Here is an 18,539-nt window from a genome sequence, read left to right as displayed (position 1 = left end):
ATAAAATGCTTTTTCTTCTTTAATTGTTGACTGATTTTGATATTTTTTTCTTCCATCTGGTAGAACTTTATGAGGTTCACCAAACTTCTATACAGAATTTTGACATTTTCAGTAGATATTTAGTTATGCTAATTTATGCAAAATTTATTCAGAAATCACAGAAAATGCCTCTTCTTTATTTGTTGACAGATTTTGATTTTTTTTTCTTCCATCTGGTAGAGCTGCATGAGTTTCACCAAAGTTGTACACACAATTTTGAAATTTTGTCTAGAAAATTATTCATGCTAATTTATGCAAAATTTATTCATAAATCACACAAAAAAGTCTTCTTCATTAGTTAATCAACTTCAATTTTGTTCACTTTATATGATAGCTCGAGGTGGTGATACAAAATTTTGACACTCATCACATATGCTAATTTATTCATATATTTCCAAAACTCACAAGAATTACTTATTTATTTGTTGATTGATTTTGATTATTTTTGTTCCATCTAAGAGTTACATGAGGTTCACCAAGGTTCTACACAAAGTTAAGAAATTTTGACAAGAAAATTATTTATACTCAATTTATATGAAATTTATTCATAGATCGCAAAAAATGCTTCTGTCATTTCTTCATCAATCTATTCTATATCCTCAATTTATTTCACCAATAGAATTCACCACAGTGTCAACTGGGCTGAAATTAAAATTGTGTTAAATTTCGTTGCGAGATGCCGGAGGAGCTCCACATCATTGATGTGCTAGTTTATCATTGTTGGTGATATTGTTAGCCATGTATCCCTTTTTTCCCTTCATACAGAAAACTGTAACCTAAATGCTGTTCCTTTCTCAAATCACACAATGAATGATATGTTGGACCATGATGCAAGCATCACTGTAGCCTGTAACATGGGCTACTCTACCGGTATGGGCATTCTAACAGAGCTCATGTGTAGTAATGGGACCCTTTCTACACCTCCTCCTATCTGTTATGGTAAGCTTCTTACAATCTTGAATAAAGTTTCCAAATCAAAGAACAAGATATATTTTTTTTGAAAATATTAATCTGCAAGCTACCGTAAGTAACGGACTATATACTGCACCCATGGATTAACCGCACCCCCAACTTTGGCCAAAAAAAATCCCCACATTTACATGCATATTTGAGATACAAAAAAAGAAAAACGAAGTAAAAGATTTCAAAATATTCAAAGAGATTGCCGGTATCCAGAAATCTGCTGTTCTTGATCAATTCATCTACAAATGTTAGCAAGAAAGAAAGGTCCTGACAATATTGGCCACTTACACACTCACTCACCACACAGTCACAGTGTACATACACACAGCACTGCCATTCTTGTACATTGCAAACTACGATACGGTACCACTACCAGGACATCTTATCAAATTGTGATCTGTGTCTTTCCCGGCATAAGAGGAAAAAAGTTCACATTTCTTGCATCACAACCTCACAACCACTTTCAGAATTTGTCAAGTATTCGATGTCTTAGCATGAATTTTGGATACGGGATTACAGGAAGGTTCAAGAGACCAGTTATTTTACGGCTTCGTGCCGTCTCTCTCGTGCGTGGTGCACTGTGTACATGGTATCTCTTAGCTAACAAGAGAATTAAGTAGTCGTTGTTTTTTTTCCTTACTTAATGTTTTATTTTGAAAGATTCTTGCTTTTTAAGGGGTATTTCATTCTTATAATTCTTGAATGTGGTGATAATGGTTTCTTTAGTTAACTACATGTACAGTATTGCACATCAAAGATTTTTGGCTCTACTTGACAAGATGATATTTGAGTTTGTTAACATTGTTGGTGATATTGTTACCCATATGTATCCCTTTTTTCCCTTCATACAGAAAACTGTAACCTAAATGCCGTTCCTTTCTCAAATCACACAATGAATGATATGTTGGACCATGATGCAAGCATCACTGTAGCCTGTAACATGGGATACTCTACCGGTATGGGCATTCTAACAGAGCTCATGTGTAGTAATGGGACCCTTTCTACACCTCCTCCTATCTGTTATGGTAAGATCCTTGCAATCTTGAATAAAGTTTCCAAATCAAAAGAACAAGATATTTTTTTGAAAATAACAAGCTGCAAACTGTTTGTTTTCGTGGGATGTGCCACTTTGTGGGTTCTGATTTTGCTGGCTATCTAGAAAACTAAGCAGTTCTTGTTTTTTTTTCCTTACTTAATGATTCATTTTGAAAGATTCTTGCTTTTTAAGGGGTATTTCATTCTTATAAATCTTGCATGTGGTGATAATGGTTTCTTTAGTTAACTACATGTATTGCACATTGAAGATTCTTGGCCCTACTTGACTAGATAATATTTGAGTTTGTTAACATTGTTGGTGATATTAATAATAATAATATAGGGTATTTATATTGCGCACATATCCACCTTGTTAGGTGCTCAAGGCGCTCCTATATTACCCGGCTAAGCTAGGCGTTCATAGCGCACACAGCTTTTTAAGGAATTACTTCCTACCGGTACCCATTTACCTCACCTGGGTTGAGTGCAGCACATTGTGGATCAGTTTCTTGCTAAAGGAAATTACGCCATGGCTGGGATTCGAACCCACGACCCTCTGTTTCAAAGTCCGGAGACTGCTCCACTGGGCCACAACGCTCCATATTGTTACCCATATGTATCCCTTTTTTCCCTTCATACAGAAAACTGTAACCTAAATGCCGTTCCTTTCTCAAATCACACAATGAATGATATGTTGGACCATGATGCAAGCATCACTGTAGCCTGTAACATGGGCTACTCTACCGGTATGGGCATTCTAACAGAGCTCATGTGTAGTAATGGGACCCTTTCTACACCTCCTCCTATCTGTTATGGTAAGCTTCTTACAATCTTGAATAAAGTTTCCAAATCAAAGAACAAGATTTTTTTTTTTGTTGAAAATATCAATCTGCAAGCTACCGTAAGTAACGGACTGTATACCGCACCCGTGGATTAACCGCACCCCAAACTTTGGACTAGAAAAAAAAAAAATCCCCACATTTACTTGCATATTTGAGATACGAAGAAAGAAAAACTAAGTTAAAGATTTCATAGTATTCAAAGAGATTACCGGTATGCGGAAGTCTGCTGTTCTTGATCAATTCATCTACAAATGTTAGCAAGAAAGAAAGGTCCTGACAATATTGGCCACTTACACACTCACTCACCACACAGTCACAGTGTACATACACACAGCACTGCCATTCTTGTACATTGCAAACTATGATACGGTACCACTACCAGTACATCTTATCGAATTGTGATCTGTGTCTTTCCCGGCGTAAGAGGAAGAAAGTTCACATTTCTTGCATCACAACCTCACAATCACTTTCAGAATTTGTCAAGTATTCGATGTCTTAGCATGAATTTTGGATACGGGATTACAGGAAGGTTCAAGAGACCAGTTGTTTTACGGCTTCGTGCCGTCTCTCTCGTGCGTGGTGCACTGTGTACATGGTATCTCTTAGCTAACAAGAGAATTAAGTAGTCGTTGTTTTTTTTCCTTACTTAATGTTTTATTTTGAAAGATTCTTGCTTTTTAAGGGGTATTTCATTCTTATAATTCTTGAATGTGGTGATAATGGTTTCTTTAGTTAACTACATGTACAGTATTGCACATCAAAGATTTTTGGCTCTACTTGACAAGATGATATTTGAGTTTGTTAACATTGTTGGTGATATTGTTACCCATATGTATCCCTTTTTTCCCTTCATACAGAAAACTGTAACCTAAATGCCGTTCCTTTCTCAAATCACACAATGAATGATATGTTGGACCATGATGCAAGCATCACTGTATCCTGTAACATGGGCTACTCTACCGGTATGGGCATTCTAACAGAGCTCATGTGTAGTAATGGGACCCTTTCTACACCTCCTCCTATCTGTTATGGTAAGATCCTTGCAATCTTGAATAAAGTTTCCAAATCAAAAGAACAAGATGTTTTTTTGAAAATATCCATTTCCAAACTATTTGTTTTTGTAGGATGTGCCACTTTGTGGGTTCTGATTTTGTTAGCTAACTAGAGAATGAAGTAGTTCGTTTTTTTTCTGTACTTAATGATTAATTTCTAAAGTTTCTTGCCCTTTTTAAGTGGTATTTCATTTTTATAAACCTTGCATTTGGTGATAATGGTGTCTTTAGTTATCTACATGTTTTGCACATCGAAGATTTTTTGCCCTAATTGACTGATAATATTTGAGTTTTTAGCTCATCCGGCCCAAAGGGCCAAATGAGCTTATGCCGTGGCGTGGCGTCTGTCGTCTGTCGTCCGTCAACAATTTCAAAAGGATTCTTCTTCGCCATTTCAAGTCCGATTTCAATTATGTTTGCTTTATAAATAGCACTAGGTAGGGGATTCAAAACTTCTGCACAGAATTTTGAAATTCATTAAATATGCTAATTTATGTGCATTTTTCAAAATTCACAAAAAATTCTTCTTCTTCTTTATTTGTTGACTGGTTTTGATTTTTTTGCTTCCATCTGGTTGAGCTTCATTAGGTTCACCAAACTCTTACACAGAATTTTGAAATTTTGACTTGAACAAGTTTTATACTTATTTATGCAAAATTAATTCATGCGTATTTTTAAAAAGTCACATAAAATGCTTTTTCTTCTTTAATTGTTGACTGATTTTGATATTTTTTTCTTCCATCTGGTAGAACTTTATGAGGTTCACCAAACTTCTATACAGAATTTTGACATTTTCAGTAGATATTTAGTTATGCTAATTTATGCAAAATTTATTCAGAAATCACAGAAAATGCCTCTTCTTTATTTGTTGACAGATTTTGATTTTTTTTTCTTCCATCTGGTAGAGCTGCATGAGTTTCACCAAAGTTGTACACACAATTTTGAAATTTTGTCTAGAAAATTATTCATGCTAATTTATGCAAAATTTATTCATAAATCGCACAAAAAAATCTTCTTCATTAGTTAATCAACTTCAATTTTGTTCACTTTATATGATAGCTCGAGGTGGTGATACAAAATTTTGACACTCATCACATATGCTAATTTATTCATATATTTCCAAAACTCACAAGAATTACTTATTTATTTGTTGATTGATTTTGATTATTTTTGTTCCATCTAAGAGTTACATGAGGTTCACCAAGGTTCTACACAAAGTTAAGAAATTTTGACAAGAAAATTATTTATACTCAATTTATATGAAATTTATTCATAGATCGCAAAAAATGCTTCTGTCATTTCTTCATCAATCTATTCTATATCCTCAATTTATTTCACCAATAGAATTCACCACAGTGTCAACTGGGCTGAAATTAAAATTGTGTTAAATTTCGTTGCGAGATGCCGGAGGAGCTCCACATCATTGATGTGCTAGTTTATCATTGTTGGTGATATTGTTAGCCATGTATCCCTTTTTTCCCTTCATACAGAAAACTGTAACCTAAATGCTGTTCCTTTCTCAAATCACACAATGAATGATATGTTGGACCATGATGCAAGCATCACTGTAGCCTGTAACATGGGATACTCTACCGGTATGGGCATTCTAACAGAGCTCATGTGTAGTAATGGGACCCTTTCTACACCTCCTCCTATCTGTTATGGTAAGCTTCTTACAATCTTGAATAAAGTTTCCAAATCAAAGAACAAGATATATTTTTTTTGAAAATATTAATCTGCAAGCTACCGTAAGTAACGGACTATATACTGCACCCATGGATTAACCGCACCCCCAACTTTGGCCAAAAAAAATCCCCACATTTACATGCATATTTGAGATACAAAAAAAGAAAAACGAAGTAAAAGATTTCAAAGTATTCAAAGAGATTGCCGGTATCCAGAAATCTGCTGTTCTTGATCAATTCATCTACAAATGTTAGCAAGAAAGAAAGGTCCTGACAATATTGGCCACTTACACACTCACTCACCACACAGTCACAGTGTACATACACACAGCACTGCCATTCTTGTACATTGCAAACTACGATACGGTACCACTACCAGGACATCTTATCAAATTGTGATCTGTGTCTTTCCCGGCATAAGAGGAAAAAAGTTCACATTTCTTGCATCACAACCTCACAATCACTTTCAGAATTTGTCAAGTATTCGATGTCTTAGCATGAATTTTGGATACGGGATTACAGGAAGGTTCAAGAGACCAGTTATTTTACGGCTTCGTGCCGTCTCTCTCGTGCGTGGTGCACTGTGTACATGGTATCTCTTAGCTAACAAGAGAATTAAGTAGTCGTTGTTTTTTTTCCTTACTTAATGTTTTATTTTGAAAGATTCTTGCTTTTTAAGGGGTATTTCATTCTTATAATTCTTGAATGTGGTGATAATGGTTTCTTTAGTTAACTACATGTACAGTATTGCACATCAAAGATTTTTGGCTCTACTTGACAAGATGATATTTGAGTTTGTTAACATTGTTGGTGATATTGTTACCCATATGTATCCCTTTTTTCCCTTCATACAGAAAACTGTAACCTAAATGCCGTTCCTTTCTCAAATCACACAATGAATGATATGTTGGACCATGATGCAAGCATCACTGTATCCTGTAACATGGGCTACTCTACCGGTATGGGCATTCTAACAGAGCTCATGTGTAGTAATGGGACCCTTTCTACACCTCCTCCTATCTGTTATGGTAAGATCCTTGCAATCTTGAATAAAGTTTCCAAATCAAAAGAACAAGATGTTTTTTTGAAAATATCAGTCTCCAAACTATTTGTCTTTGTAGGATGTGCCACTTTGTGGGTTCTGATTTTGTTAGCTAACTAGAGAATGAAGTAGTTCTTTTTTTTTCTGTACTTAATGATTAATTTCTAAAGTTTCTTGCCCTTTTTAAGTGGTATTTCATTTTTATAAACCTTGCATTTGGTGATAATGGTGTCTTTAGTTATCTACATGTTTTGCACATCGAAGATTTTTTGCCCTAATTGACTGATAATATTTGAGTTTTTAGCTCATCCGGCCCAAAGGGCCAAATGAGCTTATGCCGTGGCGTGGCGTCTGTCGTCTGTCGTCCGTCAACAATTTCAAAAGGATTCTTCTTCGCCATTTCAAGTCCGATTTCAATTATGTTTGCTTTATAAATAGCACTAGGTAGGGGATTCAAAACTTCTGCACAGAATTTTGAAATTCATTAAATATGCTAATTTATGTGCATTTTTCAAAATTCACAAAAAATTCTTCTTCTTCTTTATTTGTTGACTGGTTTTGATTTTTTTGCTTCCATCTGGTTGAGCTTCATTAGGTTCACCAAACTCTTACACAGAATTTTGAAATTTTGACTTGAACAAGTTTTATACTTATTTATGCAAAATTAATTCATGCGTATTTTTAAAAAGTCACATAAAATGCTTTTTCTTCTTTAATTGTTGACTGATTTTGATATTTTTTTCTTCCATCTGGTAGAACTTTATGAGGTTCACCAAACTTCTATACAGAATTTTGACATTTTCAGTAGATATTTAGTTATGCTAATTTATGCAAAATTTATTCAGAAATCACAGAAAATGCCTCTTCTTTATTTGTTGACAGATTTTGATTTTTTTTTCTTCCATCTGGTAGAGCTGCATGAGTTTCACCAAAGTTGTACACACAATTTTGAAATTTTGTCTAGAAAATTATTCATGCTAATTTATGCAAAATTTATTCATAAATCGCACAAAAAAATCTTCTTCATTAGTTAATCAACTTCAATTTTGTTCACTTTATATGATAGCTCGAGGTGGTGATACAAAATTTTGACACAAAATTTTGAAACTCATCACATATGCTAATTTATTCATATATTTCCAAAACTCACAAGAATTACTTATTTATTTGTTGATTGATTTTGATTATTTTTGTTCCATCTAAGAGTTACATGAGGTTCACCAAGGTTCTACACAAAGTTAAGAAATTTTGACAAGAAAATTATTTATACTCAATTTATATGAAATTTATTCATAGATCGCAAAAAATGCTTCTGTCATTTCTTCATCAATCTATTCTATATCCTCAATTTATTTCACCAATAGAATTCACCACAGTGTCAACTGGGCTGAAATTAAAATTGTGTTAAATTTCGTTGCGAGATGCCGGAGGAGCTCCACATCATTGATGTGCTAGTTTATCATTGTTGGTGATATTGTTAGCCATGTATCCCTTTTTTCCCTTCATACAGAAAACTGTAACCTAAATGCTGTTCCTTTCTCAAATCACACAATGAATGATATGTTGGACCATGATGCAAGCATCACTGTAGCCTGTAACATGGGATACTCTACCGGTATGGGCATTCTAACAGAGCTCATGTGTAGTAATGGGACCCTTTCTACACCTCCTCCTATCTGTTATGGTAAGCTTCTTACAATCTTGAATAAAGTTTCCAAATCAAAGAACAAGATATATTTTTTTTGAAAATATTAATCTGCAAGCTACCGTAAGTAACGGACTATATACTGCACCCATGGATTAACCGCACCCCCAACTTTGGCCAAAAAAAATCCCCACATTTACATGCATATTTGAGATACAAAAAAAGAAAAACGAAGTAAAAGATTTCAAAGTATTCAAAGAGATTGCCGGTATCCAGAAATCTGCTGTTCTTGATCAATTCATCTACAAATGTTAGCAAGAAAGAAAGGTCCTGACAATATTGGCCACTTACACACTCACTCACCACACAGTCACAGTTTACATACACACAGCACTGCCATTCTTGTACATTGCAAACTATGATACGGTACCACTACCAGTACATCTTATCGAATTGTGATCTGTGTCTTTCCCGGCGTAAGAGGAAGAAAGTTCACATTTCTTGCATCACAACCTCACAATCACTTTCAGAATTTGTGTAGTATGCGATGTCTTAGCATGAATTTTGGATACGGGATTACAGGAAGGTTCAAGAGACCAGTTGTTTTACGGCTTCGTGCCGTCTCTCTCGTGCGTGGTGCACTGTGTACATGGTATCTGTTAGCTAACAAGAGAATTAAGTAGTCGTTGTTTTTTTTCCTTACTTAATGTTTTATTTTGAAAGATTCTTGCTTTTTAAGGGGTATTTCATTCTTATAGTTCTTGAATGTGGTGATAATGGTTTCTTTAGTTAACTACATGTATTGCACATCAAACATTTTTGGCTCTACTTGACAAGATGATATTTGAGTTTGTTAACATTGTTGGTGATATTGTTACCCATATGTATCCCTTTTTTCCCTTCATACAGAAAACTGTAACCTAAATGCCGTTCCTTTCTCAAATCACACAATGAATGATATGTTGGACCATGATGCAAGCATCACTGTAGCCTGTAACATGGGCTACTCTACCGGTATGGGCATTCTAACAGAGCTCATGTGTAGTAATGGGACCCTTTCTACACCTCCTCCTATCTGTTATGGTAAGCTTCTTACAATCTTGAATAAAGTTTCCAAATCAAAAGAACAAGATGTTATTTTGAAAATATCCATTTCCAAACTATTTGTTTTTGTAGGATGTGCCACTTTGTGGGTTCTGATTTTGTTAGCTAACTAGAGAATGAAGTAGTTCTTTTTTTTTCTGTACTTAATGATTAATTTCTAAAGTTTCTTGCCCTTTTTAAGTGGTATTTCATTTTTATAAACCTTGCATTTGGTGATAATGGTGTCTTTAGTTATCTACATGTTTTGCACATCGAAGATTTTTTGCCCTAATTGACTGATAATATTTGAGTTTTAGCTCATCCGGCCCAAAGGGCCAAATGAGCTTATGCCGTGGCGTGGCGTCTGTCGTCTGTCGTCCGTCAACAATTTCAAAAGGATTCTTCTTCGCCATTTCAAGTCCGATTTCAATTATGTTTGCTTTATAAATAGCACTAGGTAGGGGATTCAAAACTTCTGCACAGAATTTTGAAATTCATTAAATATGCTAATTTATGTGCATTTTTCAAAATTCACAAAAAATTCTTCTTCTTCTTTATTTGTTGACTGGTTTTGATTTTTTTGCTTCCATCTGGTTGAGCTTCATTAGGTTCACCAAACTCTTACACAGAATTTTGAAATTTTGACTTGAACAAGTTTTATACTTATTTATGCAAAATTAATTCATGCGTATTTTTAAAAAGTAACATAAAATGCTTTTTCTTCTTTAATTGTTGACTGATTTTGATATTTTTTTCTTCCATCTGGTAGAACTTTATGAGGTTCACCAAACTTCTATACAGAATTTTGACATTTTCAGTAGATATTTAGTTATGCTAATTTATGCAAAATTTATTCAGAAATCACAGAAAATGCCTCTTCTTTATTTGTTGACAGATTTTGATTTTTTTTTCTTCCATCTGGTAGAGCTGCATGAGTTTCACCAAAGTTGTACACACAATTTTGAAATTTTGTCTAGAAAATTATTCATGCTAATTTATGCAAAATTTATTCATAAATCACACAAAAAAGTCTTCTTCATTAGTTAATCAACTTCAATTTTGTTCACTTTATATGATAGCTCGAGGTGGTGATACAAAATTTTGACACTCATCACATATGCTAATTTATTCATATATTTCCAAAACTCACAAGAATTACTTATTTATTTGTTGATTGATTTTGATTATTTTTGTTCCATCTAAGAGTTACATGAGGTTCACCAAGGTTCTACACAAAGTTAAGAAATTTTGACAAGAAAATTATTTATACTCAATTTATATGAAATTTATTCATAGATCGCAAAAAATGCTTCTGTCATTTCTTCATCAATCTATTCTATATCCTCAATTTATTTCACCAATAGAATTCACCACAGTGTCAACTGGGCTGAAATTAAAATTGTGTTAAATTTCGTTGCGAGATGCCGGAGGAGCTCCACATCATTGATGTGCTAGTTTATCATTGTTGGTGATATTGTTAGCCATGTATCCCTTTTTTCCCTTCATACAGAAAACTGTAACCTAAATGCTGTTCCTTTCTCAAATCACACAATGAATGATATGTTGGACCATGATGCAAGCATCACTGTAGCCTGTAACATGGGCTACTCTACCGGTATGGGCATTCTAACAGAGCTCATGTGTAGTAATGGGACCCTTTCTACACCTCCTCCTATCTGTTATGGTAAGCTTCTTACAATCTTGAATAAAGTTTCCAAATCAAAGAACAAGATATATTTTTTTTGAAAATATTAATCTGCAAGCTACCGTAAGTAACGGACTATATACTGCACCCATGGATTAACCGCACCCCCAACTTTGGCCAAAAAAAATCCCCACATTTACATGCATATTTGAGATACAAAAAAAGAAAAACGAAGTAAAAGATTTCAAAATATTCAAAGAGATTGCCGGTATCCAGAAATCTGCTGTTCTTGATCAATTCATCTACAAATGTTAGCAAGAAAGAAAGGTCCTGACAATATTGGCCACTTACACACTCACTCACCACACAGTCACAGTGTACATACACACAGCACTGCCATTCTTGTACATTGCAAACTACGATACGGTACCACTACCAGGACATCTTATCAAATTGTGATCTGTGTCTTTCCCGGCATAAGAGGAAAAAAGTTCACATTTCTTGCATCACAACCTCACAACCACTTTCAGAATTTGTCAAGTATTCGATGTCTTAGCATGAATTTTGGATACGGGATTACAGGAAGGTTCAAGAGACCAGTTATTTTACGGCTTCGTGCCGTCTCTCTCGTGCGTGGTGCACTGTGTACATGGTATCTCTTAGCTAACAAGAGAATTAAGTAGTCGTTGTTTTTTTTCCTTACTTAATGTTTTATTTTGAAAGATTCTTGCTTTTTAAGGGGTATTTCATTCTTATAATTCTTGAATGTGGTGATAATGGTTTCTTTAGTTAACTACATGTACAGTATTGCACATCAAAGATTTTTGGCTCTACTTGACAAGATGATATTTGAGTTTGTTAACATTGTTGGTGATATTGTTACCCATATGTATCCCTTTTTTCCCTTCATACAGAAAACTGTAACCTAAATGCCGTTCCTTTCTCAAATCACACAATGAATGATATGTTGGACCATGATGCAAGCATCACTGTAGCCTGTAACATGGGATACTCTACCGGTATGGGCATTCTAACAGAGCTCATGTGTAGTAATGGGACCCTTTCTACACCTCCTCCTATCTGTTATGGTAAGATCCTTGCAATCTTGAATAAAGTTTCCAAATCAAAAGAACAAGATATTTTTTTGAAAATAACAAGCTGCAAACTGTTTGTTTTCGTGGGATGTGCCACTTTGTGGGTTCTGATTTTGCTGGCTATCTAGAAAACTAAGCAGTTCTTGTTTTTTTTTCCTTACTTAATGATTCATTTTGAAAGATTCTTGCTTTTTAAGGGGTATTTCATTCTTATAAATCTTGCATGTGGTGATAATGGTTTCTTTAGTTAACTACATGTATTGCACATTGAAGATTCTTGGCCCTACTTGACTAGATAATATTTGAGTTTGTTAACATTGTTGGTGATATTAATAATAATAATATAGGGTATTTATATTGCGCACATATCCACCTTGTTAGGTGCTCAAGGCGCTCCTATATTACCCGGCTAAGCTAGGCGTTCATAGCGCACACAGCTTTTTAAGGAATTACTTCCTACCGGTACCCATTTACCTCACCTGGGTTGAGTGCAGCACATTGTGGATCAGTTTCTTGCTAAAGGAAATTACGCCATGGCTGGGATTCGAACCCACGACCCTCTGTTTCAAAGTCCGGAGACTGCTCCACTGGGCCACAACGCTCCATATTGTTACCCATATGTATCCCTTTTTTCCCTTCATACAGAAAACTGTAACCTAAATGCCGTTCCTTTCTCAAATCACACAATGAATGATATGTTGGACCATGATGCAAGCATCACTGTAGCCTGTAACATGGGCTACTCTACCGGTATGGGCATTCTAACAGAGCTCATGTGTAGTAATGGGACCCTTTCTACACCTCCTCCTATCTGTTATGGTAAGCTTCTTACAATCTTGAATAAAGTTTCCAAATCAAAGAACAAGATTTTTTTTTTTGTTGAAAATATCAATCTGCAAGCTACCGTAAGTAACGGACTGTATACCGCACCCGTGGATTAACCGCACCCCAAACTTTGGACTAGAAAAAAAAAAAATCCCCACATTTACTTGCATATTTGAGATACGAAGAAAGAAAAACTAAGTTAAAGATTTCATAGTATTCAAAGAGATTACCGGTATGCGGAAGTCTGCTGTTCTTGATCAATTCATCTACAAATGTTAGCAAGAAAGAAAGGTCCTGACAATATTGGCCACTTACACACTCACTCACCACACAGTCACAGTGTACATACACACAGCACTGCCATTCTTGTACATTGCAAACTATGATACGGTACCACTACCAGTACATCTTATCGAATTGTGATCTGTGTCTTTCCCGGCGTAAGAGGAAGAAAGTTCACATTTCTTGCATCACAACCTCACAATCACTTTCAGAATTTGTCAAGTATTCGATGTCTTAGCATGAATTTTGGATACGGGATTACAGGAAGGTTCAAGAGACCAGTTGTTTTACGGCTTCGTGCCGTCTCTCTCGTGCGTGGTGCACTGTGTACATGGTATCTCTTAGCTAACAAGAGAATTAAGTAGTCGTTGTTTTTTTTCCTTACTTAATGTTTTATTTTGAAAGATTCTTGCTTTTTAAGGGGTATTTCATTCTTATAATTCTTGAATGTGGTGATAATGGTTTCTTTAGTTAACTACATGTACAGTATTGCACATCAAAGATTTTTGGCTCTACTTGACAAGATGATATTTGAGTTTGTTAACATTGTTGGTGATATTGTTACCCATATGTATCCCTTTTTTCCCTTCATACAGAAAACTGTAACCTAAATGCCGTTCCTTTCTCAAATCACACAATGAATGATATGTTGGACCATGATGCAAGCATCACTGTATCCTGTAACATGGGCTACTCTACCGGTATGGGCATTCTAACAGAGCTCATGTGTAGTAATGGGACCCTTTCTACACCTCCTCCTATCTGTTATGGTAAGATCCTTGCAATCTTGAATAAAGTTTCCAAATCAAAAGAACAAGATGTTTTTTTGAAAATATCCATTTCCAAACTATTTGTTTTTGTAGGATGTGCCACTTTGTGGGTTCTGATTTTGTTAGCTAACTAGAGAATGAAGTAGTTCGTTTTTTTTCTGTACTTAATGATTAATTTCTAAAGTTTCTTGCCCTTTTTAAGTGGTATTTCATTTTTATAAACCTTGCATTTGGTGATAATGGTGTCTTTAGTTATCTACATGTTTTGCACATCGAAGATTTTTTGCCCTAATTGACTGATAATATTTGAGTTTTTAGCTCATCCGGCCCAAAGGGCCAAATGAGCTTATGCCGTGGCGTGGCGTCTGTCGTCTGTCGTCCGTCAACAATTTCAAAAGGATTCTTCTTCGCCATTTCAAGTCCGATTTCAATTATGTTTGCTTTATAAATAGCACTAGGTAGGGGATTCAAAACTTCTGCACAGAATTTTGAAATTCATTAAATATGCTAATTTATGTGCATTTTTCAAAATTCACAAAAAATTCTTCTTCTTCTTTATTTGTTGACTGGTTTTGATTTTTTTGCTTCCATCTGGTTGAGCTTCATTAGGTTCACCAAACTCTTACACAGAATTTTGAAATTTTGACTTGAACAAGTTTTATACTTATTTATGCAAAATTAATTCATGCGTATTTTTAAAAAGTCACATAAAATGCTTTTTCTTCTTTAATTGTTGACTGATTTTGATATTTTTTTCTTCCATCTGGTAGAACTTTATGAGGTTCACCAAACTTCTATACAGAATTTTGACATTTTCAGTAGATATTTAGTTATGCTAATTTATGCAAAATTTATTCAGAAATCACAGAAAATGCCTCTTCTTTATTTGTTGACAGATTTTGATTTTTTTTTCTTCCATCTGGTAGAGCTGCATGAGTTTCACCAAAGTTGTACACACAATTTTGAAATTTTGTCTAGAAAATTATTCATGCTAATTTATGCAAAATTTATTCATAAATCGCACAAAAAAATCTTCTTCATTAGTTAATCAACTTCAATTTTGTTCACTTTATATGATAGCTCGAGGTGGTGATACAAAATTTTGACACTCATCACATATGCTAATTTATTCATATATTTCCAAAACTCACAAGAATTACTTATTTATTTGTTGATTGATTTTGATTATTTTTGTTCCATCTAAGAGTTACATGAGGTTCACCAAGGTTCTACACAAAGTTAAGAAATTTTGACAAGAAAATTATTTATACTCAATTTATATGAAATTTATTCATAGATCGCAAAAAATGCTTCTGTCATTTCTTCATCAATCTATTCTATATCCTCAATTTATTTCACCAATAGAATTCACCACAGTGTCAACTGGGCTGAAATTAAAATTGTGTTAAATTTCGTTGCGAGATGCCGGAGGAGCTCCACATCATTGATGTGCTAGTTTATCATTGTTGGTGATATTGTTAGCCATGTATCCCTTTTTTCCCTTCATACAGAAAACTGTAACCTAAATGCTGTTCCTTTCTCAAATCACACAATGAATGATATGTTGGACCATGATGCAAGCATCACTGTAGCCTGTAACATGGGATACTCTACCGGTATGGGCATTCTAACAGAGCTCATGTGTAGTAATGGGACCCTTTCTACACCTCCTCCTATCTGTTATGGTAAGCTTCTTACAATCTTGAATAAAGTTTCCAAATCAAAGAACAAGATATATTTTTTTTGAAAATATTAATCTGCAAGCTACCGTAAGTAACGGACTATATACTGCACCCATGGATTAACCGCACCCCCAACTTTGGCCAAAAAAAATCCCCACATTTACATGCATATTTGAGATACAAAAAAAGAAAAACGAAGTAAAAGATTTCAAAGTATTCAAAGAGATTGCCGGTATCCAGAAATCTGCTGTTCTTGATCAATTCATCTACAAATGTTAGCAAGAAAGAAAGGTCCTGACAATATTGGCCACTTACACACTCACTCACCACACAGTCACAGTGTACATACACACAGCACTGCCATTCTTGTACATTGCAAACTACGATACGGTACCACTACCAGGACATCTTATCAAATTGTGATCTGTGTCTTTCCCGGCATAAGAGGAAAAAAGTTCACATTTCTTGCATCACAACCTCACAATCACTTTCAGAATTTGTCAAGTATTCGATGTCTTAGCATGAATTTTGGATACGGGATTACAGGAAGGTTCAAGAGACCAGTTATTTTACGGCTTCGTGCCGTCTCTCTCGTGCGTGGTGCACTGTGTACATGGTATCTCTTAGCTAACAAGAGAATTAAGTAGTCGTTGTTTTTTTTCCTTACTTAATGTTTTATTTTGAAAGATTCTTGCTTTTTAAGGGGTATTTCATTCTTATAATTCTTGAATGTGGTGATAATGGTTTCTTTAGTTAACTACATGTACAGTATTGCACATCAAAGATTTTTGGCTCTACTTGACAAGATGATATTTGAGTTTGTTAACATTGTTGGTGATATTGTTACCCATATGTATCCCTTTTTTCCCTTCATACAGAAAACTGTAACCTAAATGCCGTTCCTTTCTCAAATCACACAATGAATGATATGTTGGACCATGATGCAAGCATCACTGTATCCTGTAACATGGGCTACTCTACCGGTATGGGCATTCTAACAGAGCTCATGTGTAGTAATGGGACCCTTTCTACACCTCCTCCTATCTGTTATGGTAAGATCCTTGCAATCTTGAATAAAGTTTCCAAATCAAAAGAACAAGATGTTTTTTTGAAAATATCAGTCTCCAAACTATTTGTCTTTGTAGGATGTGCCACTTTGTGGGTTCTGATTTTGTTAGCTAACTAGAGAATGAAGTAGTTCTTTTTTTTTCTGTACTTAATGATTAATTTCTAAAGTTTCTTGCCCTTTTTAAGTGGTATTTCATTTTTATAAACCTTGCATTTGGTGATAATGGTGTCTTTAGTTATCTACATGTTTTGCACATCGAAGATTTTTTGCCCTAATTGACTGATAATATTTGAGTTTTTAGCTCATCCGGCCCAAAGGGCCAAATGAGCTTATGCCGTGGCGTGGCGTCTGTCGTCTGTCGTCCGTCAACAATTTCAAAAGGATTCTTCTTCGCCATTTCAAGTCCGATTTCAATTATGTTTGCTTTATAAATAGCACTAGGTAGGGGATTCAAAACTTCTGCACAGAATTTTGAAATTCATTAAATATGCTAATTTATGTGCATTTTTCAAAATTCACAAAAAATTCTTCTTCTTCTTTATTTGTTGACTGGTTTTGATTTTTTTGCTTCCATCTGGTTGAGCTTCATTAGGTTCACCAAACTCTTACACAGAATTTTGAAATTTTGACTTGAACAAGTTTTATACTTATTTATGCAAAATTAATTCATGCGTATTTTTAAAAAGTCACATAAAATGCTTTTTCTTCTTTAATTGTTGACTGATTTTGATATTTTTTTCTTCCATCTGGTAGAACTTTATGAGGTTCACCAAACTTCTATACAGAATTTTGACATTTTCAGTAGATATTTAGTTATGCTAATTTATGCAAAATTTATTCAGAAATCACAGAAAATGCCTCTTCTTTATTTGTTGACAGATTTTGATTTTTTTTTCTTCCATCTGGTAGAGCTGCATGAGTTTCACCAAAGTTGTACACACAATTTTGAAATTTTGTCTAGAAAATTATTCATGCTAATTTATGCAAAATTTATTCATAAATCGCACAAAAAAATCTTCTTCATTAGTTAATCAACTTCAATTTTGTTCACTTTATATGATAGCTCGAGGTGGTGATACAAAATTTTGACACAAAATTTTGAAACTCATCACATATGCTAATTTATTCATATATTTCCAAAACTCACAAGAATTACTTATTTATTTGTTGATTGATTTTGATTATTTTTGTTCCATCTAAGAGTTACATGAGGTTCACCAAGGTTCTACACAAAGTTAAGAAATTTTGACAAGAAAATTATTTATACTCAATTTATATGAAATTTATTCATAGATCGCAAAAAATGCTTCTGTCATTTCTTCATCAATCTATTCTATATCCTCAATTTATTTCACCAATAGAATTCACCACAGTGTCAACTGGGCTGAAATTAAAATTGTGTTAAATTTCGTTGCGAGATGCCGGAGGAGCTCCACATCATTGATGTGCTAGTTTATCATTGTTGGTGATATTGTTAGCCATGTATCCCTTTTTTCCCTTCATACAGAAAACTGTAACCTAAATGCTGTTCCTTTCTCAAATCACACAATGAATGATATGTTGGACCATGATGCAAGCATCACTGTAGCCTGTAACATGGGATACTCTACCGGTATGGGCATTCTAACAGAGCTCATGTGTAGTAATGGGACCCTTTCTACACCTCCTCCTATCTGTTATGGTAAGCTTCTTACAATCTTGAATAAAGTTTCCAAATCAAAGAACAAGATATATTTTTTTTGAAAATATTAATCTGCAAGCTACCGTAAGTAACGGACTATATACT

This window comes from Lytechinus pictus, unplaced genomic scaffold, assembly GCF_037042905.1.
Source record: "Lytechinus pictus isolate F3 Inbred unplaced genomic scaffold, Lp3.0 scaffold_27, whole genome shotgun sequence".
Taxonomy (NCBI): Eukaryota; Metazoa; Echinodermata; class Echinoidea; order Temnopleuroida; family Toxopneustidae; genus Lytechinus; species Lytechinus pictus.
Note: the sequence above shows the minus strand (reverse complement) of the source record.